General features: G+C 39.2%; 1 protein-coding gene across 3 annotated transcripts in view; it reads right to left on the minus strand.

Moving 5' to 3' along the window:
• The window catches only part of LOC124164198 (segmentation protein cap'n'collar), a 458,815-nt gene that overhangs the window by 416,390 nt on the left and 15,124 nt on the right, over window positions 1–27,301 (minus strand). The gene's annotated exons all lie outside the window — the stretch shown is intronic.

Below are 27,301 nucleotides of genomic sequence, written 5' to 3' on the forward strand. Positions count from 1 at the left end.
TCAATGATTCTTTTTTTACGCACGGTTCGTACAAAGTTACGCTGCTGAGATCAAATGAAATACGCAAGATCGAAGTCGAAAAATCGAGCTTTGATCGAAACTCTAAGGGTAAGGATCGACTTCTATTTCTTCGATATTTGGGATTAAAAACTCGATTGTTCCATCACTACCCTGGGAGTATCAGATCGCCTCAGACGAACATTACTCTCTGTCAGCGTCACAAGTGTCGCGATCCCCACAGGTGCAAGCAAAAGGAACGAGGTTCGTCCCTGGAGGACGGTACCCTTGAATGAATCACCGGAGCCACTTAGAGAAGGCAGAAACGGGCGGGAGAAAAAAAATTGAGGAGATATTCCTAACTCGAGAGCATCCAAGGGAGGGAATGGATTGAGGAAAGGGTGAAGAACGAGAGAGACAAAAATAAGAACTCCCAACAACTCCTCTAATAGAGGCATGGTCGATAAAAGACAAACAGAATTCTATTTTCCAAGGAAAAGTTTTGACCACAAGCAGTAGTGTAACTATGGGGGGGATGAGGGGATGGATCCCCCCCAAAGATTGACGCAATTAGCAAAATTATTTTAAACTATTGTCTAGTTTTGACACATAATAACTGCATCTGCTTAAAGTTATATTTTAATCGCCAAAATGACGTTAAATATATTTCCAGGCATGTCGTTTTTAGAAAACTTTCCTGCAACCCCTGTTGCCTGGGGGGGGGGCGCCACCCCAGGCCATCTCAACTCCCCCCCAAAGCATATGCCTAGTTACGCCACTGACTACAGCAGATGGGCATTAAGGAGAATACATGTCTTTGAAATACGTTATTTAGGATTCTTTTACAACATGCAGTACCAGTCGGAAACACTATTTTTTTAGCATTTTTAACTAAAATATCTGCACTAAGCATTTTTTAATCTCAAACACATTTATGATCAAAATATACATTTTATATAAGTTTAAATACCACCATCGTTGATAGTAAGAGAAGTGAGATGAGATTTCTTCGATACATGGGGATGAAACTAAATGTTATGCTATTCATATTTGAATGGGATGCAATGACAGAAAAATGCTTGTTACGTACATCAACCTCTTCCACCCTTGTGCAGACCAGCAGGACAACTGTTTTATTAAGCGTTTACAATGTAACACGTAAGATGTAATCTGTTTGATTAAGTGATATAAACTTCGGTGCTTCTAAGGGAATGCATTTTTTAATTTCATGCTTTCGCCTATAACTTATACGATATTTAGGATTTTTTTAGTTAAAAACACAATTTGAATCATGAGCACCGAGATGTCGGGGTACAAATTCGGGGGGGGGGGGGGGGTGAAATTTTTTAAATGTGCACAGGATAATATTTCTTGGATGTTAAGTAGTATAAATAATCACTAGTTGACAATATCGGGGCGTACTTTCCACATACAATCCGGAGGTAAGAACCTTCAAGTCACTCTTCAAATAAAAATGTGAGTTAGGAGATAGGTCAATTCTGGCTCCATCTGTCTTTTTTGGTTAAAGCCCACTCGCATAAAAATTATGCTATCATCTTGAAAGTTTCAGACTACACAAAGTAGACCCTGGTAGGTATTGGCAAGCTATTAGAATTTTAACTGGGTATTTTCTCAAATGAAATGTTTTAAACATTTGAGACGCAAACAAATGTATTGCGAAGGCCTACTCAATTACCTGTGAAAATTTCAAGATGATATCCTAACAAGGAGGCATCGCGAGGGTGATGTTTGCCAACTGAATGCCTGCGTAGCCGAGTGCGTTGAGTTGCGCTCCCCATTAATTTTTCCACGGGCGCCATAGGTTCAAGTACCAGAGTAGAAAATTTTATTTTCTTTCTTATTACTAGAGGCATCATTTTTACAAAGCAACCCTTACCACTAGCTGGAGATAAGTGCCTGCCCGAGGGAAGTAATGGGGCGCCAAATATACACTTGCGATTATATCTCGAATCCAGGTCAATAGGGAAGAAAGCCGAGACACTTTTTCGGCATTACATGCATGACTATAGGGTTTTCTTCCGCGTCAGCTTGTTTGTAGACAACAGTAGAAGGAAGTAGTAGTAGGGAAGAAAGCCCTAAAGAAATTAAAAGATCAAACCATCGCCGCGGAAACCTACGTTCTAACATTACATGCATAGTTTTAGAAAATAACATCGGCATTCAGATCCCGAACATCTCTCTCGCGATGCCTCCTCGTCATTTTTATAAACCAGTAATGCGGCACAATAAACGAAAAATTCTTCAGGTCCTTAGGGAGGCATTTGTCTTCTAATGTTCCGAATGACAAAACGTTCTTCGAGTCCCAACTCCCAAATCCGTCCGAGATAAATCATCCTAACACAGGGCGTGAATCACTTGACTCACCACCCATTGAATTCATTAGGGAGATCCCCAGTCTGAGCCCATTAAATGCAACATGGGATTATGCCACGTTTTTGGCACACGAACAACGACCGAAAAGCGAATGAAACTAATGCGGCACTAAAAACGCCGTCGCAACATCACCGAAGTATGAACATGGGAAAGAAATGGGTTGCATGAAGATGGAACTGGAGCAAACGCCCAGTCCCATATGGGTCGACTTTTTGATTTCTGCGTTTCCATTTGAGAAGTCCTGGCTCTTACAAAGCGTGAAGAAATTTTAGCCTAAATATAAGCAACCCACTTTAGAGGCACAAGGAGAGCTTAAGGCACCCTTTGGAAGTAGTCACCCGCTGTGACCACTGAAGATTTGAGTGCCACTCAAGGCGGAGAATGAAGTTGTAAAAATGTGCAAGATTTCATAACCTTTCGTTCCTGCGTGTAGCGTACAACATTATCTTGGTGATACCAGTAAAACATACATAGACGATATAATGAGGTATAAATACTATATAACAACATCACTGAAGCGTCAGTGAAAGCAAAGAGAAAGAGCCAAACCGTCCTACAGAAAAAGTACTGTTTTTATTATCGTTACATAAACCGTCTTACGTGCTCCGCGTAGAATAATTTAAAATTGGAAAAATATAACAAAAAATCGGAGAAATAAAAGATATAAACATATAGCGTTAAAATGCTCCGAGAAACACCCACGTGGTCGAAAAGATGAATGTGAGAAACTGACTGTTAGCATTGACAACAAATATGGTTGTCAATTTTTATAAGTAGAGATTGAGACAAGTTGAAGTTAACAAAAAATCCATGAAATAAATATAGGAAAATATTTGGAGAACAAATGCTTATTAAAAACAGAGGAGAAAACATTGACTAAGGCATAGCATAATGATAAAATTGCTTCACCTGATTTGGTCAAGACTTCTACAAAAAAATTAAGAAAAAAATAATTCGTACATTATGTTGAGCACATTCAACATATAAATGTTGTGTTTTTGATAATAGAGAGGACAAACGCTAGATTTACTTTTCGAGCTTAACGCTTATCTCTGAGGCTGTGTTTCCCTTCACTTGATAACCAATATCGATTCCACACTAAACGCTAGAGCACACGATCACATGAAGCTCATCTGATCCTCCTTCAACAACTCTTTCCCCGCGCCTAAAATCGAGTAACGATGCATCGAAACGAATTTGCTGGGGCGATCTGGTTCGAACCAGCGTACAGGCGCAAGTATGGCATGCCTTAACCTTCGATCACAAATACCTAATCTAAGGGAAAGGCGAAGCCATTCACTGCGTGCAGCAGTGCTGGAGAGATAAGGCTTCGTGATAAGAGGCAACGTATCTCGAGGCTGAGCAGTGAATGCCCCGCAAAGAGCAAACACATGGGTGACGCGTTAGCTATTAGTAAGCGGTAAACCTCGCTACAAAAAGTCCAAGCGTTCGGATACCCACAAATCGCCTACACCTGAAAACCGTAAAATACGGACACTAGGGTAGTTTCCTTCATCAAAGAAAACGAAAGGCATTGATTGTGATTCGTTACCCACCATTCATAATATACAAATTATTTTGTTTTAGAAATCCCAGCTTAGACGAATGGCAATGGTCAATTTTAACCGCTTTTGAAAAAGGCCAGATTGGCGCCCATGCGATGCCACTCCACGTGACGTCACAGGGACCTAGTTCTATACGAGTAGATAGGAGTTTTACATCGTCTGAGATTACCAATGCATGCATGAGGCACAGACTTCAGGGAAACATCTCTTAATAATCACCTATTAAAACTGCCTATGGTCGGAAGTTTCCTCCGTTTTATAAGGTACTAATAATCCTTATGTAATCCAAGCGCTACCCACTGGGGGGGTACTCGGTTACCTGCTAGCAGCCTGCATCGCAGCGGCGCACATATCCTCGCCCCAAGGCCACTTCCCACGGCGGCGAATGACGTCACACGGGCTTTTCCAAGCATTCATATTTAGCCGTCGCGTTTTCGCGCGCTTGAAAATTTTCACTTTTCATTTGATCGTGAAAAATAGCTATCGTAATTTCAAAATCTAAAAGCGTGAAATGCGTATCCCAGGAGTAATTATCTTTCATCTTGGAAAATAAAAAAATAATAGGAAACCACCCAATTTGTGAGACATCCTATAACCTTCCTCGATCACTCGTATTTTGCTTTTTTCGTGTAATATTACTCGTTAACAGTCCTATGCAGGGGCGGTCTGGTCAGGTCGGCTAGTCGGCAATCGCCGAGGGCCCCGAGCTTAGGGGGTCCCCACAACGCTCTCGTCTATCGTGTAACGTATATTAAAGGTGTAATAAAAAAAGGCTTAGATTACTCGAACCAAAATTCTTTTGCTATAATAAAATTCTAAGTTTTTTAGTCACTTTATTTCCTACATACACAACGAAAAAGATTATATAAAAAATACATTAAATGAAGGTGTCCGAAGATGAAGGAGAACCTGATGATTTTTTGAAAGCGTTATTCGAAAAGGTTATTTTAGACATTTATTGGATGTCAGTGAAGTATCAAGGAACAAGTTCACTAAATAGACAATGGAACCACAATATTTTCTAATTTTACAAGATGTAAAATTCTCACTTTCCATAGTATTTGTTTCATACGAAATTTCTACTTTTTATTACATTTCTCTATGTTTTAGGAGCCAGAATAGCGTCAAAATCCATTTCGGGGCATGCAATTTCCCAAAATTTTCCGGTGTAGGACCCCCGGTAAGGCAGGCCCAGTCGAGGGCCTCCAATCACCACCGACTGCCCCTGGTTCTGTGCAATATTATGCAATAAGGCATAAGGCCATGTGAAATATCTGTAAAGTTTTTAGGTTGGTTAAATACAGTTACCTTGAAACTCAATGTAACTTTAGCATGCGTAATTTGTATTCACATCAACTGACTGTCACATTTGTGTAATGTACGTATAACAGTCCATTGATCAAGAGCCACATTCAACCCTTTGTATTATAAACATTTACTTCTTACTGTTCAACAGTATTTTTTGTGATTTTTTGCTTTTGGCTTTTGAGGTCTTACGGCGGATTTTTCTTCTTATCTAGGCTATTACCCTGGCACATTCAGTGTCTCATGGAGTGTCAGGGATCACTCACGCAAAAATTTCTTCACACTTTCACGCACATAAAATTATCGAGTTTATATTCGTAGTCAGTGATTTGATAAAGAAAACACCATCCATCCAAATTTAGTGAAAACCACGAGTTTATTTATTTGGACTATTACATGGAAGGAGTCAACTTCCGGAAAATTGAGGTAGAATGCAAACAAAGTAAAATAGCAGCGAATCGCAAGGTAGAGAAGTATTTAAAACTTTAAAGTAATATCGACCATAAATGCCGAGAAAACTAGACAGGGGGTGGTTAAGATGTAACAAACAGAGTCTCCAAAAGACAACTCGAATCTTAAGCGAAAGAGTATAATGGTTCCATATACAATACCTATTTGAGGCTTAAGTCCGGCGACAATTTATCACTGAAGACAATGGCTTGTTATGGAAGCGTTGAAGGCTATACCGATATTTGTTTAAGATATCAATTCGCGCCTCTAGAAACCTCTTCGCAGAGTAGACTACAGCGCTTGTTGACAACATGGGATAACTGAAGATAAGATTCGGGAGCGCATCACTAAGATATAGAGATCTCAATGAACAAACTCCAGGTTGAAAAGGCAAAAAAGGATGTAATATAACCAGAATCGTGTGATTCTCAAGTTTTACGATATCTGACGCTCATCAAGCAAACAAAAATATCCTCCTTACGTACTACATGCAATTTAAGTACAGTGAAAACAAAAACGTAGTTAAGGAGATCATACGGGTGAATTCGAATCGGGTTTTCCATCCGCCTGCGGTCTGCATGATGAATGCTGGCGACTGATGTGTTGTATAACCTCCTCCTTCACCGTGATCGCCCCGAATTGGTCTCTCTTTTTCCGAAATTCCCCGCCTTTTTTAAGATAGGGTCTATCTAATCAGTTTTTGTGACTAGCCGGACCTAAACAGGGTCTTCGGGAATGCTATCCCAATGCTAGTCCTACCAATTTAGGTGGAATCCTCCCAATGCTAGCAACGATTTTCAAATATACAGAGCTCCACCACGGCCGATTTTTCTAATTGTCCAAATCAGTGGATTCTTTGATATTCCTTCCGTATTAATCTCTATGGTTCTCTCAGAGTTCCCTATTGACTCCTTTCCACATGCATATGGAACGATGCAGACTCCTGGTACGTTGACATCAATCCATGGTCTGAGCTAACTGGTTCCGTAGTTTATAGTGAGGTGAGTGTAAGAGTAAGGTGAATTGCTTGAATATTATGTTTTACTAGAATTCTGGGTCCAGAGTTGTTGAGACGTGGGCATTTCACACCACCAAATAAGCTCTCACAAAAAGGTCTTCAACGCGCGGCCCCAAGCCGCATGCGGCCCAACGGCTGATTTTTTTTGCGGCCCCAAGAGGCTGAAGAAAATAGTGCGCCACACAATATATAATATATATCGACGCACTCATCAAAAATAAACATTGTCAAAAACCGCATTTTTTGATTGAACTTTTTAACCAATAAAGATTATTGCACTCTGAAACTATGTTTTTTTTATTATATTTTTAAGAAAAAATGAGGTGGTAAATTTATGTGGAGCACCTCCGGACGATGTGAACTCGATTTTTGGCCCTTGGATTAAAAAAGGTTGAAGAAACCTGCTCTAGGAAACATTTTTGCAGAGATTACTACACAGGTTGATCCAAAATAAAAAGAAACCTAGATCATAACTAGCGCATGGCGATGAATTACTCGTTCAAGATAAGGGACTCTGCTCTCTAACCTTGATCGAGCTGAACTCTCAACCGAAAGTACGCTAAATCATGAACGAATAGAAATCACGCCATCAACTATCACCCTGTCCGGATTCATCAAGCGGCCTAGCATTATCACGAGTGTCAAGAAGTCTCCTGAATCACGCGAATAGCTAAAAGACCTTATATAACGTGCAAATGAAACTCAAACACTTTTACGTGAAGAAACAGACACATTATGGCCATGAAAAAAGATCAATAAGAATGAAAATCCACATATTTTCCACCGTTTGCAAATATTTTAACATAGTCAAATGCAGAAGGTAGATAAAATAAAATAAAAACTTTTAAAGCTGTTACGACTGATGTCCCCGACTAGAAACAATTCTTTTAAGCATATTTATCCTCCTTGTTGTGGAACTATGAAACAGGTAGCATAATGATAGAAAAACGCTGGCATGGTCCACAGTTGGGAGAAGCAGGAAATAAATTATCAGCAGAATCGCTAGGCGAAGGACGTTCCACCAAAAGAGAGAGCCACTTACAGCGGGAAATTTAAGCATAGAATTTAGGAAACAATTTAAGAAAACTTATATAAGGAGTTTATATTCCCCACGGAATATAGCTAAACATTTGATTCATCGTTAGGCAGGAAAGTTTTCATATTCCACTCATTTTCATCGACTATAAATGAAAATAATGATTCTGAAAATTATTACATGGTCAGGAGAAGACAGATTTTTAGGACAAGGGGAAATCATGAACTGCAACCGAATAAATTTGTGTACACAAATGGAACAGGTAATGACGGAATCAGATAATTATTTTAAAAGAAGAGCCCAAAAGACAACTCATTGTAAGTGGAGAGTAGCTTGAAACGAACCTTAGGATTTATTCCCATTGATGACATTTAAAATTTTCAAAGATTTTCATAAGTTGGGAGTTAATCAGCTTTCACGATTCCAATATTGGGCATTTATTCCGGCTCTTTCGTCACCTTGGGTTATCCACGGATAACGCTATCAAACAGCATGAAGACAATGCAACAACCGCAGCGGAAATCGCAAATTTATTTAATTCACTGACTTAAGTTAACGCCTGCTTATATCAATAGGTACATTAATATTCATTCAAAGCCCTGATGACGAAGAGCGAATTGGCATCACCGTATAGTGATAACCATTGCTGAAAGCGAGAAATATCCTTGAAAAGATCACAAATCATTCTCGACTCCAAGAAATTGTACAAAAAATCACAATGAAACGTGTAATCGTAAAAACCCGCCAAATACCGTATGTACTCGTGTAAGCCGCGCCTCTTGTATCCCGCGCGCTCCCATTTTTGGGCCGGCTCGTGAGAAAAAAAAACTCTCTAGTGCTTTTTGGGTGCGGTCTAATATAGGAACTCGAGATTCGTTGATAAACCGATACATTTACGTCACTGTGATGAATAAGGTTAACTTATGTTAGAAGTGTAATTCCCGTGAATGTTTCCTAGTTTCAATGCTAAACTCTGAAGAAATATATGAAAAGAATTAGAGGGAAAATGGTACATGGCTTACATTAACGCCGGCCTCGGTGGCGCCGGGGTAAAGTCTCCGACTGCTAACCTAGAGGTCGCGGGTTTGAATCCCGCCTGGGTGGATTGATCACCATCCAGGGATGGATGTTTGTGAATGTCGATCAAGTTAATTGTAAGAGAGGACAATGCTGTCCTAAATTCGCTTGAAAAATAAAGACAATTATTATTATTATTATTAAAATTTGGAGGATTCGTGTAAGCCGCGCACTCAATTTTTTTCACCGGGATTTCTGGAGAAACGCTGCGCGGCTTCTAAATATGTACGATAAAAGAATTAAATGATATAAAGAAATACGTTATATTCATTAAAGGTGGAACATAATGTTTAAAAATATACAGAACTGCAAGAGAAAGTTCTCCACTTAAACGACACATACATTCTTATTAAGGTGACGCGTGACATCCAAGACACTCATCGCAGAGGAACAAGAAAGGAAATGCAATAAGTGTGTCGCGGAGAAAATATGAAGGCGCTTAGCATACAGTAGCCTCGTCTTATATGAACTGTGCCACATAAAACTGTTAGTGAGTATCCCAGTAAGGGCGATGCTCCGCGCTGTCTGTAAGTAGGAGGAAACATGTCGCTATTCAGCGTCGCATATCGTCTGCAACAGGAAGACAGGCGACTCGTAGTTTCAAGTAACATCCCCTACGTGCCTGTTTCAACTACGATGGATAAGAACAAATGTCAATAGGGTGGTAAGTATGAATGCCGGGAAAACTCCCGTCTGACGTCGTTCTGGTTCCCGCTGCCGCAAGTGAGGTGACCTTGGGGCGAGGCTCTGAGCGCTGATACGACGCACAGTGGGCCAAAATCCAAAAAAGCTGGCCAAAAGTCGAAAAATGAAGTTAGCGCAATTCAACCAAAAACAGTTGATATTCATTATTAAGCATGTACTCTATAATATAGGATACCATACAGAGCATGGAATACGTTAATATAATTTTTACAGCTGTTTAAAGTAGAGCATGTCGGAGTGATTTTAGCGACCAAATTTTTTCCGTTGAAAATTGCTAAATTTGTAGTTTCATTACAGTGTCGTTGTTACGAATATTGGTTTCAATGTATTTTTATCCATAAAATTTGTCTTCATAAAATGAATATGGACAGTGTTTGTTTGATTTTACTTGTTAATTCATATTTTTATAATTTTTCAAAAACTGTGTTGATTTTTCATTGAATTTCATTTTTAACGGCAATTATCGTTTGTTTATACATCAGAATACACGGAGTTATTTGCACTGTGAGATAGACAAAAGCATATAGAATAACGTCCAGAATGCAGTTTTTGCGATAACTTGCGATCCTAATTTTAACAACCATATTTCTGTGAATCCACCCCGACCGCACGGTCCACTGTGGCGGCCACGAAACGGCGGCGGGACTAAGCGAAGAAAGGATATGATATCCGTGCATGAAGACTACGGAATACTAAAAGTCCAATGACATTTGTCACTTGAATACATATTTTATGAATAATTGTCATATTGTTTTTGCACATTATACTGTAAATGGCTAAATTCAACGAACATCTTGTCGCAAATAACAATTTCTTGCTATATTGGTGACTGGCAATTCTACGATTAGGTCATTGGAAGGTTCCTCGGCAGAGTTATGGCTAAAATATATTTGAAAGGATTTTCTCAGAATTTCGGATTTCCCTAAAGCATCATGGGCAGGCTGCGGTCGAGGGGTTTGAGAAGGTCATGCACGTGCAGCGACAGGCGCCCACGCCGAATGGTTGAGGATTTGCGACCCTCCGTGCTTACTGGCCCGACAATGCTGGTTTTACAACCTTACCAGTAATGACTCTTTTCTACTTCCCCTAATTCATCGGTAGCTATCCCATGTTATGCTTTTTACACTTTTTTGTCTCTTTTTGCCGACCCTTACCGCCACTTGTTCCGACAAATGGAATTCTTAGTTAGGGTTTTTCGGTTGTTTTTGCGTACCACATCCATCAGTTGTCCTAGAGAGAGTGTCGAGTGAACATCCACTATAACACTGGATTGATCTGTTCAACGTCAGAAGCGCTTTAAAAGAGGATTTAGTTACCTACTTGTTCCTGGGAACCAAAGCCTCCTTGCACCCACCTCCGTTTCGTTGTGACTTCAATAAGTGTTCGTCGCATCCATCGAAAAAGATTTTACTTTCCATTGTAGCGAGAAGCAGTTCGAAGTTAAGCAAAATTTTTAAAATGATTCCTAGTTGTAGTCCGCAATTTTTTTTTTGCTACCCATGTAAGAATGATGATAGTTCGGTTTTCGATGGAACTGATTACCTGATATTTTTTAATGTCTTTTTGATTCAAGTTTTTGACAGTGAAATTATTAGCTAGTATTTCTTCAATATTAAAAATATAAATTATTATGGTCTCTGCCACTGGTTTATATTTATGTTGCATTGCACTCAACTACTTATTATTTGCGGTGACTTAATGGTATGTACCGTTATCTGACGGTTTTACCCTTGGGTCTTCGCGCGGAGGCCGCGTGCGGACGGTAATAAACCTAACGGTTCGCGAGCTTTCCTAGACCTTTTCACTCGGCGGCTGCCCACTTGTGTCCCCAGATTTGTTCTTTTACTTTGAACACGTGCAAATTTTCCCAATCTAGAAGTTTAATTTTCCCAAAATAAGCCGTCTAAGCGATTGGCTCGCTCATTTCTAGCCGAGTCAGTTTCCTTTCAGTATTCCTCGACGAATTGCCGAAGGACGTCCACAGAGTAGTTGCTCAGCTATGGATACAACGACAGTGACTAGTCAAGATTTACATAGTGTCGTCTTGGCAAATAGAGAGGGAACTATTCACAAAATTTTTATACATGGAGCGGGAATCGTGAAATATGACATTCTTCCTATTGGGCAGCTTTTCGAAGAGGCATTGGAAGCCCGACACAAGGATTAGAACATTAGAAGATTAGAAAAAATCGGGTAAAACATACCAGAAAAGTTGACTTTTTTACTCAAAATTTACCTTATGCAAAACTATTTGATAGCTTTAACGTTGTTAGCAGTAGAAAAAATTCTATTTTTCCCTTGATATTTCCTGAGCAGAAGATAGGCGTGCCCCTGTAGAGTTTGCTTCCCGCATCACATTCGCCTATTTTAATTGTTATCGCCCTTCTAAACAATGTTTTGGCCTACATAATCCTAAATAAGTTAAATTGCACATTTACAATACACAATTTGTAAAATGTTTCGTTAATTTACTAATAACTTAGACTCTAGCGACTTTTGGCCAGCTTTTTTCTATTCTAGCCCACTGTGCGACGCAGGATGCTAGCAGGTAGCAGAGTACCATGCTAGCTGGTAGCGCTTGGCTTAAATAAGGATTATTAATATCTTATCAAACGAAGAAAACTTTCCGACCTTAGCCAGTTTTAATAAGTGATTATTAAGAGATGTTTCCCTGAGTGCTGTGCCTCATGCATGCATTGGTAACCTCAGACGATGTAAAACTCCTATCTACTCGTATAGAAACTAGGTCCCTGTGACGTCACGTGGAGTGGCATCGCATGGGCGCCAATCTGGCCTTTTTCAAATGAGGATAAAAATTGACCATTGCCATTCGTCTAATTCGGTATTTCTAACACCAAATAATTTGTATATTATGAATACACTAATGGTGGGTAACGAATCGCAATCAATGCCTTTCGTTTTCTTTGATGAAGGAAACTACCTTATTAGCTCCATGATGATTTAAAATGGCCACCAGGATTGATTTCCAAAATTACATGGCCAGTGAACACAAAATTTTCTGTTCACTGGCCATGTGATTTTTCCCGCAAGTGCATGCATTGATACACAAACGTGTAGACCAGGGAAACAGGCTACTACTTTATATCCTACTATTATATACACTATACAAATTTTGAGGTCAAAAGATCAAAATTGTAATATTTTGCTTAACTCAACTAAACATAGTAACTTTAACCATAAGTATGCCAATTTTCATGAATATTGCTCGATGCGAAGTTAGTAAAATTAGAGGTCAAAAATGACACAGGACCTGTGGGACAGTCTGTATTTCCAGGTCCGACAGAAGCGATAAATTAAGAGAGATATTTTGCAGAACGAATAGATATGGGCATTTGTCTTTCCCTCAAACCATTAAGGACTTTAATAAATGCTAGCCGTAATCTTGTTTGAGCATTTGCTTTTTATGCGTAGACGGCTGGTGTCCTAACACCCTCAGCCACACGCCTTTTTAGGAGGCTTGCGAAGTAGCATGAATATGTAGATATCTCTGCTTCGTTGTTCTCAATTGTCACTACACTGGCAGGCGCTCACCAATCCTCCACCTTCTGGTAAAATAGGCAATCGCCATTTTCTGGACCACAAACGACAAAGGAAAACTTGATTTCGAACGCTCAGTCAATGTGTCTGTCAGTGCAATTACACCGCATATGTACGGTAATATACACATGGTAGACATTGTAAAAAAAAGGAACCCGTTTATTTAAAGTATGAAGGCGTTATAGTCTTCGATGTGGCTTCACTACCGACGAAAGGAAAGCAATTCCAACACCACATGATCAATATAAAAATATGGCAATCAAATAAGTAGTTGAAACTCTTCAGAAGCACACACACAACAAAATTCACGATAAGAAAATTTCCAGAAGACAGAGTCAAAGGCATCCCTCTTTTAAGACCTTGAAATTGACCAACGGTGATAGGAGAATGTACAATTTTTCACTCCCACACCTTAGCTTTGTGTAATCAACCACGGTTTTGGAACACAACTTCATTGTACCGATGAAGACACTGATTATAAGTACCTCCACCGCAGTCAATTTAGAAATGAGAGAAGGCTTCCACTCCTATCATCCAAAGCCAATCTCACACATAGAAGTTAACTGCTTTAGCACTATCCCGAAAACGATTTCTCACTACTATCATCAACGTAGAAATTTTCCCAAGAGCGGTAAAAGGCTTAATGGTGTCAGATGTAGGAAAAAAAGAAATGACAGAGGCAAAAGAGAAATATTTTCATCCCTTCGAGAGTAAATTAAATAATATTTGGGCCTGCCATTGATCCCTCATAAGCTATGATTTTAAAACAGCAAGCTGTAAATATATTCACCGTCTGCGCAGTTAATGTTTGCCGCTTAAGATATATCCATAGCCATCGATACCTACTGCGTTCAAAGTTTAACTGCTCCAAACACATTAATTCATTGAATCAAGATCGAGCGCGTCCTACATCGTACTCACAGTCATTGTCCACACGTACGAGCAAAGTCGATAGCTATGCCGGTAAAAAAAGGCTTTAGGTTCGATACACGGTCGAATAATCGATATCCTAATGTATATGCAAAGCACATTCACCACCTCACATAAGCCACGCTGTTTCGAAAAACCCAAGCAATCTAGATGTCTGTCGAATTTTTCCATCCACCGAGGAAAATCCCCACAACGGAGTGAGACGTCAATCACCAGAGGAAGCCTTACGGTGCGAAAACTAAAGGCCAAATCCAAGAGTGTACACTGCGAACGAGGAGAAAAAACCGCAGGAATCATCAGCTGCGGCGAAGCAAACTGAAATCACTAAACGTAATAGCGCGACCGGAGCAATTCATTCAATCGCTGTGATGCATGCATATCATAACTTCAGCTAACGAGATACAATTTTATGGATAAACAGCATAAGGACGAAGTAAAGAGACAAAAAATCAAGCAGCCAAAAGAAAATGGAGAGTAAATGGTCAAAAAATATATTCGAAAAAATCATTTTAAAAATCAATTAGGAATCACAATCAGAACCACTTTCCCTTTGTTGTTACTAAATTTGTCCCGAACCCATACAGCATGGCGTGCTAATATCGGAACGTGCCAAACAGTCCAAAAATAAAAACACTGGGAATTATTCCACGCTAAATATAACCTCTGCCTGAGCGATCATGATTTCAGCACCTTTTGCCATTATTGCGGATTTTATGAGGAAAAGTGATTATTAGAGTATTACATTGTTCACATGTTCACATTTATATATCGTACACATACAAATTTCAAACTTGATATTATTTATTTCAACCAAACATACAGCATGCCTTACATATTTTTCAAAGGATATTGTCTCCTCTCACGATAGAAAATACGACGGGGCAGTCATTACGTCAAAAACATTTCATCGATACGAAGTGAAGCGTAAATTCTGCTGTATGTCCAGATAACAACCCGAGTGAAAGATAATTCAATCTCCCCACCTTCATAAACTATCATGACAGATTGCTCAGAGGAGTAAACATTGTAGATGTGACTATGTAAGTGGAACAAGATTTAAAAAAGGCGGATGCCCTCTTAATATTGGTTTTGAATGGCTGTATTCTCCACACTATTCCCTAAAATGAATGCCAAGGTGATGCTCAAATAATAAATGTACCCAATATAAAAAAGTCGCCCAACCTGCTTCGAAAGTGACAGGTAGGTAAAGATATTATTCGGTCTGCGCAAGGAAGGTTTAGTGCACCATTATTCGGGTTCAAATTATACTTTATATCCCCTCCTTTTCCTCAAAACCCTTGTCGATAAATGCATACTGACAAAACATGTAAATATACGCATTGGAATATTAACTTGCAAAATAAAAAAGAAGCTTTAATATAAAGGAAACCAGAGAGAGACGTGTAAATTAAAAAATTAATATAATAAAAAATGGAAATTATTTAAACAGAAAAGAGCAATATCTACGTAGATCAAAATAAATTCTTAGGAATAATGACTGAATTCTTTCGCGGAAAAATCAGTACCTGAAAAACCCACACACGCAGTGGGTAATGAAAGGGATCATGAATTTTGAAAAGCACATACCAAGAAGTCTGACTGGTACGGACACATTTTTAGTTAATAATTTAAGTTAGCTAGTTGAAGTATTCTAAATTCGATCAAAGTACTGTATTTAAAGAGAAAAAGTATTAAAACGGAGCGGGGATATTACCGACGACACGTAGATGAGCCGGGTACCCTTGAGTGACGCAAACTAACCGCTATCCAAACTCATATTATCCATACGCTCGGGAATTTTTCTTATTCTACGTACCTCTTCGAATGAAAATCTGGCTGCAAGGGATCCAGCACGCAGGAAAAAAGAGTATGTATCCGTGGATCCTCGCGACAGGCGACTAAAAATACGACAGCCACTCCAACTACGCAATCAAAACACACCAAGACAGCGATATCCCCTCTTTCACTCACACTAGGTTCTCAAAACGAAGATAATGCCTCCGGGAAGAAAAGTCAACAAAGGCGACACTCAGGAACAGGGACAGAGTCACTAGTGCACAGAACAAACCAATGGAGGACGCACGAGCCAAACCATGTCGTGCTAGAAGAATTTAAGAAACTCGAAAATGATTACAATCAATAGCTCTAGTCCGGATTCCTACCCAAAATGGCGGCTTGAATTAGGTTGGAGGAGGATATCCGGAATCTAAATGAGGAAGGGAGAATGGAGGGGTAAGCAAACAGCTCAAGGGAAAAACCCACAATGGGATGTCATCTTCCGCAGGAGGTACCTAACCGCAAGGATATGTCCGCGTATACTCTTTCACTTGGACGGAAGGACAACTCGGCAAGCAAAGAATCGATTTACTAAGCCGAAATCGCCAAAAACACAAGAATCGAGATTTTGAAAAACCAGGCGACCGCAGGAGACAATGAGACTTAATATTTGAGGAAATGACAAACACGAAATGAATTCGATTAGAGCTATACCTAAGAACGTCACCAAACCACTGACCTGCGACAACTGGCGGGAAGATAACAGATGTCGGAGAAAATACGTTACATAACTCCGATACAGTGATACGCTTGTGAAGAGGGAAGAGCTTAATTCTCCGAGACGCAGTTGATGTCAAAGATTTTTTATTCCCCTACTATCTCCCTCACTTTGTAGCCAGTCGTGGTTTACAGATGGCGCCTTGGAGCGCCAGAGACTAATCAGCACACTAAGGCTTATTTTCATGAGGTATGTTCTGATGGAAATACTCGAGTGAAAAAAATCTCTTAGCAACTGAATGACGTAACGAAAATATTCAGCCTATATTTAGATGGCCTGGGTACGTACAAAAAAATTCCATTCCCATTAAAAGCACTCGAACACGCGAGAGATGTTTATATATTATTATTACGAGTATTAGCGTACACAATCATGGACATATTACGTGCATACACGTGAAAATTTCATATTTATATAGTGATTACAGACAACTCTTGTGGTGCCTTCACATGATTCGAGCACGTATAACAGAAAAAAATCTATCCTATTACAAGCACTCGGAAGTCACAAAAGTTAAATTTCTGCGCTATCAAGGATTAAAAACAACCTGCACGCAAGGGGCAAGTTTAAACCCCTTATTTGGGCTAACTAATATAACATAATAAGGGACTAATGACAATTACATCACATAGATACACCAAAACGTGGGCAAGGAATTGCTCTGTATGGTGGCGTTCCTTTTGTTATGAAATAACATTTGAGAAAAAAATCAAATATGCATCCGAGTAAATATGAGCCGGCCTCTCCAGTCCCCAGACACTCGCCCCACTCAAAAACAGCAAATTTGTGTCAAAGCATAAGGGCGTTCACTGATTGGGTAATTTAAATAAAAAGGGCTAAAACATTTGAGATGGAATTTCTTATGAGTGGGAGACAGAATCGGAGAAAAATAGCAAATCGACCATGCAATCCCAGTAAAAAACTTTCTATAAATTGATCTCCTTTTATTATGGCCGTACGGTAGCGGTCAAGTCACGAGTAATGGCGATTATTCACAGCGAAAACATAGATATACCCAAATAAGAAAAACAAATATACTTATTTGTTTTTGGAGCACAAAATAAAATGACGGTAACATTACAAACAAGAAAGATTAATACTGAAGCTTTGAAGGAGGTACCGCCATTCTTACAAAATAATAGGTGATGGACATATTTGGCCATGGAATAGCATACTTTTTGATGTTGGTCATTTATTTCCCGAATGTATGAAGCTAGAGTCTAAGGAAAGCCATCGTCAACAACAACTTTCGCCATTATGCCTTATCTCACTTGCGCACAGCTGCCCAAAAATCGAATCAAAACCAACTGTGTGAACTGAAGCGCTACAGCTGGCTGTATCGAACCGCAGCTCGATAAATACCGTATCCAATGGAATCCCAAAAAGTAGGAGGATTAAAAGTCACAGACGTAGAGTTAGACAATACGCTCTTTTTCCTAAGCTTAAAATGTGGAAGACGACCATGAATTACAGCCGTATGTGATGCTTCCATTGATAAGGAAGTCTAAAAAAGGAAGGAGATTACCATTAATTCGACGGGGGGGAAAAAGCCGCCATACGAAATAAAACACATATGTGATTGAAAATTTCCGTTTTCAACTACGCGGATAATAATTACTCACGCCTTCTTCAAAATAAATACAGGTAACAAGGTAATCGTAACTAACACACGCTGAACAGGTGTTCTGCGTATTACCTTATCATAGTATATTCTTCAGATATTAATTTCAAGGTAGAACATTGAAATACAAATAGGTAGTTGTAATTTTTCACAATACTTGTGGAAAGGTGAAACTACCTAACATTTCAATATGTCGAACTTCTACGCCTGAATCGGTTGAACTTAATCAGGTAGTATCCTTAAAAAGGGGTGTTTTACACCGAAACTTCGACCTAAGGTGGTAAATACGGGATCGAAAACAGCAATTATTCATTATAAATATAAATATCTCCTGTCCTATGAAAGCTAGAGCTGATGAAATAATTTTTTTTATTCGAAATATTATGCTCATGAAATATTACAATGCCAACAGGCATAGGCGGATTTAGGGGGGAGGGCACGGGAGCACGTGCCCTCCCCAGGCTCTTAAAAAAATAGACAAAATTTTTAATGCAGTTATCATTACGTTCGTTTTGTTTCGTGCATTACGGAGCCTCAATCATTTAATATCGTATTAATAACTTTCACGTTAAATAAAGAGAATATTTCGTAAAGCAACTGTTGTATCTTATTTTTAACCTCAAGTGTGAGAAGATCGTTTGTCTGTCAGACTCTTTTGCCCCCCCCCCCCAAGAAAAAATCCTGGATCCGCCCCTGCAAACAGGGAAGAGAGCGGGAAGAAATTTATTAGGTAAATCACATCGTAGTCGGCGTTAAAACGTGTGAAAATAAATACATTAATAAATATGCAAAACTACACTTAACATGCGAAAGATCCACAGAGAAAAAATTCGGACATTGTCCGGTAGAGTCAGAAAAATATCCACAGGGAAGAATGACGCCTCGGTAGCTTAAATGGCTAAAGCACCGGAAATCGGGGGATCCGGGTTCGAATCCCGGTCAAGGCGAATGATTTTTTCTCTGTGGATCTTTCGCACGATTGTGCATTGCGGGTGACTCCCGTAAAAGTTATCAAAAGTTATCCCGGTATACTTTAAACTACACTTAACAATTGGTGAAGGGAACGGAAGGGTTAAAGGGAAATGCGTGTCCCGCGCAAGGTTAACGAACGCCGGTAAGTATTGCGCCCGAGGATTTCCGTGAGCTGGCGAGCCAGGGGCGTTGGCCCGGCCCTGACTCCTGCCCGGAAGGCTGGGCCCCATATGGCAAATCGATCCCCGGGTAGGTAGACGCGTGCCGATTATGAATGCCGCTAGATTATGAAAGTAGAGCTAAGCTTTCATATAATGGTTCGCAATACTGAATTTGGATTCCGAAAGAGTGAAAAAAAATTAAAAATTTTACGATATGAAGTAAAATACTTAGTAATGTTCCACTTATATATTTGTTTAAAAAGGAGTCAGCATGTTTCAGAGCACTGCACAGGACTCTACTGATATAGGATAAACAAATATTTATGAGGTAAAGTGCTTAAGTATTTTACATCATATCCTAAAATGGATTCCCAAAAAGCATTAGCCTTCACCATTCAATTAAAAAATGCCTGGCTCTAACATAGTTAAAAATACATGAATTTTTATTTACGCCCACGAAAATCGCATATTCTAAGGAATAATCGTGATTCCAAAAAAAAACTTATCGATTATTATAGCTGAAGTGATGGAAACATTTCATGCTATATGCATCTTAATATAAAACCCCAAAAGTTAACTTTCAACACATTTGTATGGAATGCTAGTATTGATTTCAATTACATATGTATGCATGCGTATATACATGCATGAGGGTGGTTCATTTTCAGTTATTTTGTCTGCTACAAAGATAGGAGCGGTTTCTGTTTAACGTTAGCGGCTTTACTCAGTGGAACCACAATATTCGAGACCGTATTCGATCATGAAGTACGAGTGTGAAACGCACCCAGAGATTTTTCTTATCCAGAGAGTGAATTGTGATAATTTGTGATAATCCTGAAGTCAATACCCCTATTCGTCGTAAAGTTCTAATAATATTAACGTACTTCACACTATCAGGTAACCCCAACAGTGGCGGATATGGGAAAATCTCAAGGGGGGCGCAAAATATATTTGAGCTACCTTTACTTTTACCGTAACATATCATAATCAAGTCATATGTAAAGATAAAGAAGCTTTGGTTTGAACTGGTTATACACATAAACAAGACAGTTTCATCTTACGATATCAAAAAGTTACAATTGTAGTTTTGCAATGTTCGGCAATTCAGGGGGGGGGGGGCGCCACCCACGCCTCCCATATGAATCCGCCACAGGACCTCAATTACAAGTTTTATAATAATTTCAAGTACAGAGTATACAAAAATGAGGTATAGTAAAATAATTAAAATGAAAAAAAAAGATACCTACTATAGACAAGGAGTCAGGCAAAGTAAGTAGTCCACTCTTTACGAATCCTCCACGAATCACAGAAGATATTTCTACCTGGATTATTATCTAGAAAGACATTAGCCGCCCATATCACCCAGTTAAGGGACCACAACCGCGTGATGTCCTCTCTTCCGAACTTACATCGAAAAAGTGGAGTGTGTTAACGTATGAACGTACCGTCACGCTTGCAACTATTGATTCTGGGTAGGGAAAGTAATGCTTATTAACACCTTCCACTTCAATTTATTTTCTGTATACCGTGCTCCTATCCTCTGTTTATATGTCTGTGGTTCTTTTTAAATGGAGTGGTAGCTAATGAAATAATATTTCGTAGTTTGTAATCAACCTGGAACACTGAAATAAAAAATGGTTATTATTTCATTTTGTTCGCCAACGAATCCTCTTCCCTCAAGGACCTCGAGAACACAGCCATTGCTACTCGTATAAAACCATTTTATTCCTTCCAATGCATAATATTTCATGAAATATTAGTTCTTAATGTATACTATGGATGTTTTTAACATTGTTAAATTTTTCAAAATATCTATTCGTTGCCCTAAATAGTCCTAAATTGCTAAAGTCTGATGACGAGATACACTCGTCATTGTGCGATTTGGCATCAGAAGTTAATGACGAGATAGCCTCATCATTTCAGCGCAAGGTTTTAAGCTTAAGGAACAGGTACAGTCAACTGCCACAGTCAAAATAGTTCAGAGAAAATCAACGTGTGCCAAATTTCTCCTTGCATAAAGAGGAGAAATTTTGAAAAACATGCATTAATTGAGGTAGTCACCTTTGCTAAAAATTGATCCAATACTTTCCAAACATAACAATATAACAAATGATTGAAGGCTGCTTCTGCAAACTAGAGTCGCACATCTCAAGACGGTCTCGGCTACCAACAGCGAATCGCGAGTCCTCTCACAGAAACCGAAAGCTCACACACCGCGTTACCATTGCGGATCGGGTATTGGTTGAGCGGAGGGGGAAGGGAACCGATACGGACTCGAAGGAGGTCGCTGACCATAATTAGACGACGGTGACAACTCCGCACTCTTTCTAAAAGACGCCCGCTATGCTAGGAAGGCCGAGTGTGCGCTCTATGAGACATTTCTCCCGAAGCGGCATAGCAGAGGGGGCTACCCATTTTCATCACGGTCAATTATAGATAATGTGAGTTAACCCCCTGCGCTAAAATTACAAGTTTAGCTCGTCATGAACATTCGATGCCAAATCGCGCAATTATGAGAGTAGCTCATTATCAGATTATGACAATTTTAGCACTATTTACTGGTACAACACAGATATTTTGAAAGTTTAAAAATGTTAAAACTTCAATAATGTACATAAAGAACTCATATTCCATGAAATATGATGCATTGGAAGGAACAAAATGATTTTATACGAGCAGCAATAGCTGTGTACTCATAGTTTAATTATCACTTTTTTCACTACACCATTCTACGTTGATTAGAAAATACAAAATTTAATTACACACCATTCCATTTAAAAAGAACCACAGAACCAATTTTTTTTATTTATCTCAACTACCCCCGAAAACGTGCTGTTGAAAACAATGAGGCCTTTACATCGGGATTTTAAACAATCAACAACGGACGATAACAGGCATGATAAGGGGCATCCCATCCAGGCGGGACTCGAACCCGCGACCGTCGGTAAGGTAGGGGAAGACTTATCCCCGCCGCTACCGAGACCGACTTAAAATAGAGGATAGTAACAAGATATTCCGAAAATAAATTGAAAGGGAAGGAGTTTAATGAAACAGCAATATTTTCACAGGGACTATGCGAGCATGACGCGTGGTTGTTTCTAAAGCATTATCAAGTGCCAAACGATTGATAATGTCGTAATATTTCTAACCCTGCCGCGTGAAAGGCGGTGAAATATATACAAGAATTGCCATAAGAAAAAATTCCCCAGGACCGGGAATCGGACCACGGACCTTTGGCTTTCCGGGCCACTGCGCACACCACTACGCTATCCAGGTTCTTTAATCCCCATGGCAATTATTCACAATGTTGTTGTAACAACAAAACGCGTGGTGTTCTAATAAATTCAGTGGAAATATTGCAATGCACTTCCGCCACACCATGCAGCATAACATGCAAAACGGTTATTTAACGCTAGTTATCGATGAAGAGCGCAATATTTTTCAGGAACAAAGGCAACTTAAACCGCGGCCAGAATCATCAATAAAAAATAAACAAGAAAATTTTTCGTACTCCGCGCATGCGATTACATCTTAGAACACGGGATCCCAAACTTCTCTCAACATTCCCGGTCAAGTACGATCAAGCACGTTGACTCTAGCGATAGCGCTTGCTTTCAAATTCATTCATTCCCATCTACCTCGATAGGTATTCACAAGTGGGATGCTAGCCCAAAGAAAAACTTACATTCGCCAGTACTTCAATAGGCAGCTCTCTTTCACATAAAAGTCAAACTTTCTATCCTGTATCAAGACACATTGGGCCACATACCCAAAATAAGTAGCATACATTTAATCTTTGTAGCGGAGAACATTTTCCCAGAGTGACATTATAACGCACCCACTAAGAACCCACACTCTTTTGAACGGTTCCTTCTCACAACGATAGGTTTCCCCTCAGTGAATAAATGGACCCGAACGTTACTGACGTCACCAACTCATGAAACATGGGCGGCAACTTTCGCGTCACCGTATTTGAAGCTTACGAGAGAATGGCTGATTTAGGAGCATTTTTCGCCTTAACTTATCTTTCACTTCCAACCCCCAAATTATTTAAATGGATTGCGATTTCGGATTTGAGTTAACGACCCCATTTTGGATCACTCGGCATGCTAGTCGGGTTACCCATAATCTTCTAACCACTGTACACCTCACGCAGTAGAAACAAGGCATAAAAGGCGTGTTCGGGCTCCCAGGCGACCTTACGTTAGTCCCGCGAAGAGAGCAGGCACTGCTCGTGGGGAAAAGAGCGGGCCGTACGCGCGCAATATCTAGGCTACGGGGACACTCAACCCCGCAGAAGCTGACGTGAGAGAGCTCAGCAGCCGCGGCGGAAAACATCAGAAAAAAAGTATCCGTGGTAGAGTGAGAGAGAAAGATAGGAACACATGATACCCACAGAACAGGCTGAATCACAGATTACTCGAACGCAGAGGTTGTTAAAGATGTCTTACCTGGGATACTTTAAGAAAAACTATTAAGTATACTACAAGGGAGTGCTAGGGGACCTCTTTTGTTCCTAATTCCAACAGACCTTTCCCATTGCGAGTTTTGGGGTAAAACACGGTGGTAGCGTGAGATAGAAAGATAAGAACGCATGACGCCCACAAAACAGGCTGGATCACAGATTACTAAAACGCAGAGGTTGTTTTAGATGACGTTATCTGGAATACTGTAATAAAAATTATAAGGTACACTTCAAGGAAGTGCAAGAGGACCTCATTTGCTTCTTCTCTACATTATTATCGCATGCGGTATTAGGTAAATAAATTCGATTCTTGCCGAACCATCTTCAGGTAGCCCACAGAATGTTATGTTGCTGTAGATACCGACAACGCTACTAACGCCTGATTTTTCTAGGACCAATGCCAGTTCTGCTATCAGTAGGCATTCATTATTAGCCTCATTGAGTTGATTGATATTATCTTCTTAAGCAGAGATAAATTACTGTCTCTCCAACAGCGAAAATAATCACGCCGGTAATCACATTTAATCACTTATACAAAAAACTATATCATAATCCCTTTTTCTTCCTCAGACATAATTGGATATGGACATAGTTATGGACATAAAATAACCCCAGCTTTTTAATTGCCAGGCAAATCTTTACTATTAATTTTACAAATTCAGTGTGTACCAGCAGAGCCAAGACATTTAAAAAATGTATCCGTTTTCAGCCTATGCAAAAAAATAAAAATTCAAAGGGCAATAAGAGACAAAATAAGTTGAAGCAGCCGACAGTTATTCATGATTAATTCGGCGACGTAAAACAGAAACGCATTTTTTAATGATTTAATATCACTCAACGAGAGAAATAGATGCAAACACGATATTTAAATCCGAGCAATATATTTTCCTCAGGCGGGTCACCCTTCAAACAAAATGTTGTCGTCAAATATGATGATGACTGACGTAACATATATTACATTGAATTTAGCAGATGGTGGAAAGAAATTTCAAAGAATTCTTTGGAGAAATCAAAGACTTTCCGAGTTGCAAAGGGTTGGGAAGAAAAAACAAAGGGCAAGTTGAGCGTACGCAATCACAAAAACTGATAATGTAACCTATGATAAAGCGAACGTATTGCTATGATGGTGGTCTTTCACAATGAGGACCGACGCAAGAGGTATTACGTTAAAGTACGGTTGACGATGGAAGGTAATTTAAAAGAATTCTCAATCGAAGTCCCAAAATGTTATCGAGAGAAAAGAAACAAAACTTCAATAAAATATACAAAAACACCCAAACATGGAAATACAACTGTCTAAGTATACACTGATGGTACAATTGTGAAAAAATAAGCAAGTCTGTTTCACATGGCGTATGAAATTACGCATCATGAAGCTGCGTCCTTTTTCGGCGTCGGCATTATATACCTACCAGCGGGCGTGTGATAATTAAAAATTAGATCAGAGGCTTATTGTAAACCAGGGTTGATAAAAATCATGATTTTTTTCAAAAAAATCATTTTTGCTGATTTATTTGATTTAAATCGGATTTTATTGATTTAAATCGGATTTTTTTTGATTTAAATGAGATTTTATGATTCTACATCCATCTAAGATTCAGTTAATTACAAAACTAACTATTTGGGCAGCATAATGGAGAATGATCGTTTGCTAAAACAATAAGAGGCAACAGACTCTAAACTTGATACAACATTTAGTCAATCAGGGGAGAGAACTATGGAAATGCAAATGGTATCAAATTACAAATTAGGCCAGCATAGTACAAAATTGTCATTGGAAGTATCAAATGTGCTATACATATGACGCGGTTCTAAAGCATATTAAGTTTAGAAAAATTCTGTTATTGCAACTTTGTACGGTGCCTACGCTTAGAAGTTAAATCAGAAAACAATTTTTTTTCAATGGATACACTAGTATTCTAACCAAAGCCTTCGACTGTGAGCCATGAACCAGTAGTATGGGTTGAAATGGCAATGCTAAAGCAGTACAATGTATAGATAATGTGATCTCAGCAGTTAAGAAATCAAGAGGGAGACGAAGTAAGGTGATCTCTGGCCCCAACTAGCTATGTGATGCAATATGAAGTCTTCACCCCTCCAATACCCAAAAATACAAAATGTAACAGTATCTTCATGATTCTCCATTCACCAAAAATTCAGTTATTTGCAAAACTAATTTTTTGGGCAGCATATTGGAGAATGATCGTTTGCAGAAACAATAAGAGGCAACATACTCTAAACCAGATAAGCACCAAGGAAATTCTATCGTTAGAATAATTGAACAGCTTTTCATTTTCCCAGCATCATCAGCTGGAGGTGAAAGTCTTATCCACTTTTAACTTAGTTCATTCAAAATTGCAGAATAAATTAGGACACAATAAAGCTGCAACGTTAGTTGTCTTATAGAAGCATTTAAATGATAGCCATCCAATGTAGGTGTCCTCATTGCACAGTGTTGATAGGAATACTATATGATAAGTACATGGTTTTCTCTTTGTATATACGAACTTCCCAATATAAAAACACTTGTTAACCATGATTAGTGAGTGACATGAGGTATTTATTAATATCCTATATCACTCACTTTGTCTGTAATTGGCTAAATCATTATAGTGCATGACAACTTATATTTGCTCTTCATGCTGTAAAATATGCAACTTCGTTGTAAAATTTTTGTTTAATCTAATTGTCGAATGTTGTCTTTTTCCTTTATTGTGCCTTCATTTATGTGACATAGTGCACTGCCTTCCCCTTGTAATTAGAAGAAAAAACAATTTTTTCCTTGATCCCACATTTACTTTGGGCTGACAGACCGACTACTCACTTACACTCACTCTCATTAAAAATTGACGCAGGTCATGGAATTTTTCTTAGAATAAAATGTGGCTCAATTTATTATCTGTCAATTTTACTGATGATTTTCTTTGCGCTAATTGTATTTTCTATTAAAAAACTGAAATGTAAGATTTTTAAAAATTTTCATGTTACATGCATTCCTACAGTATCATTTATACAGTGAGTCCTCGTTCTACGTCACCCCGTTTAACGTCATTTCGCGATAACGTCACGAAAATTTTGAGACCGTCATTGGTTTATCGCACCTTCGCTTCGCGATAACGTCAAGGCTTTCAAATTTCGCGCGAGAAAAAACGCGAAGCGGCGGACGTAGCAGGCTGTTCGTTTTGTGGGCGGTAATACAGTCAGTCTAAACGAAGTGGAAAACGGTGCGTTTATTGTTAATTGCGATTACGGTTTTAGCAAAATTTTCTGCAAAATGAATTCTTAGGTAGGTGCGCAAGGTTTTACTTGACATAATGGTTTTCAGGAACCTAAAAAGTCATTTCAAGGAATTTTTCCGTGTGTAACTTGGAGTTTTTGTTGCCACTTTTTTCGCCGTGTTCACTATAATTTTGGTTCCTGTAACTGCGACGATGTTTCAGCGTTGATGATGCCCAGGCGACGCTCGCTCGGGCGACCACCATAACGAAGCCGA

This window comes from Ischnura elegans, chromosome 8 (assembly GCF_921293095.1).
Source record: "Ischnura elegans chromosome 8, ioIscEleg1.1, whole genome shotgun sequence".
Taxonomy (NCBI): domain Eukaryota; kingdom Metazoa; phylum Arthropoda; class Insecta; order Odonata; family Coenagrionidae; genus Ischnura; species Ischnura elegans.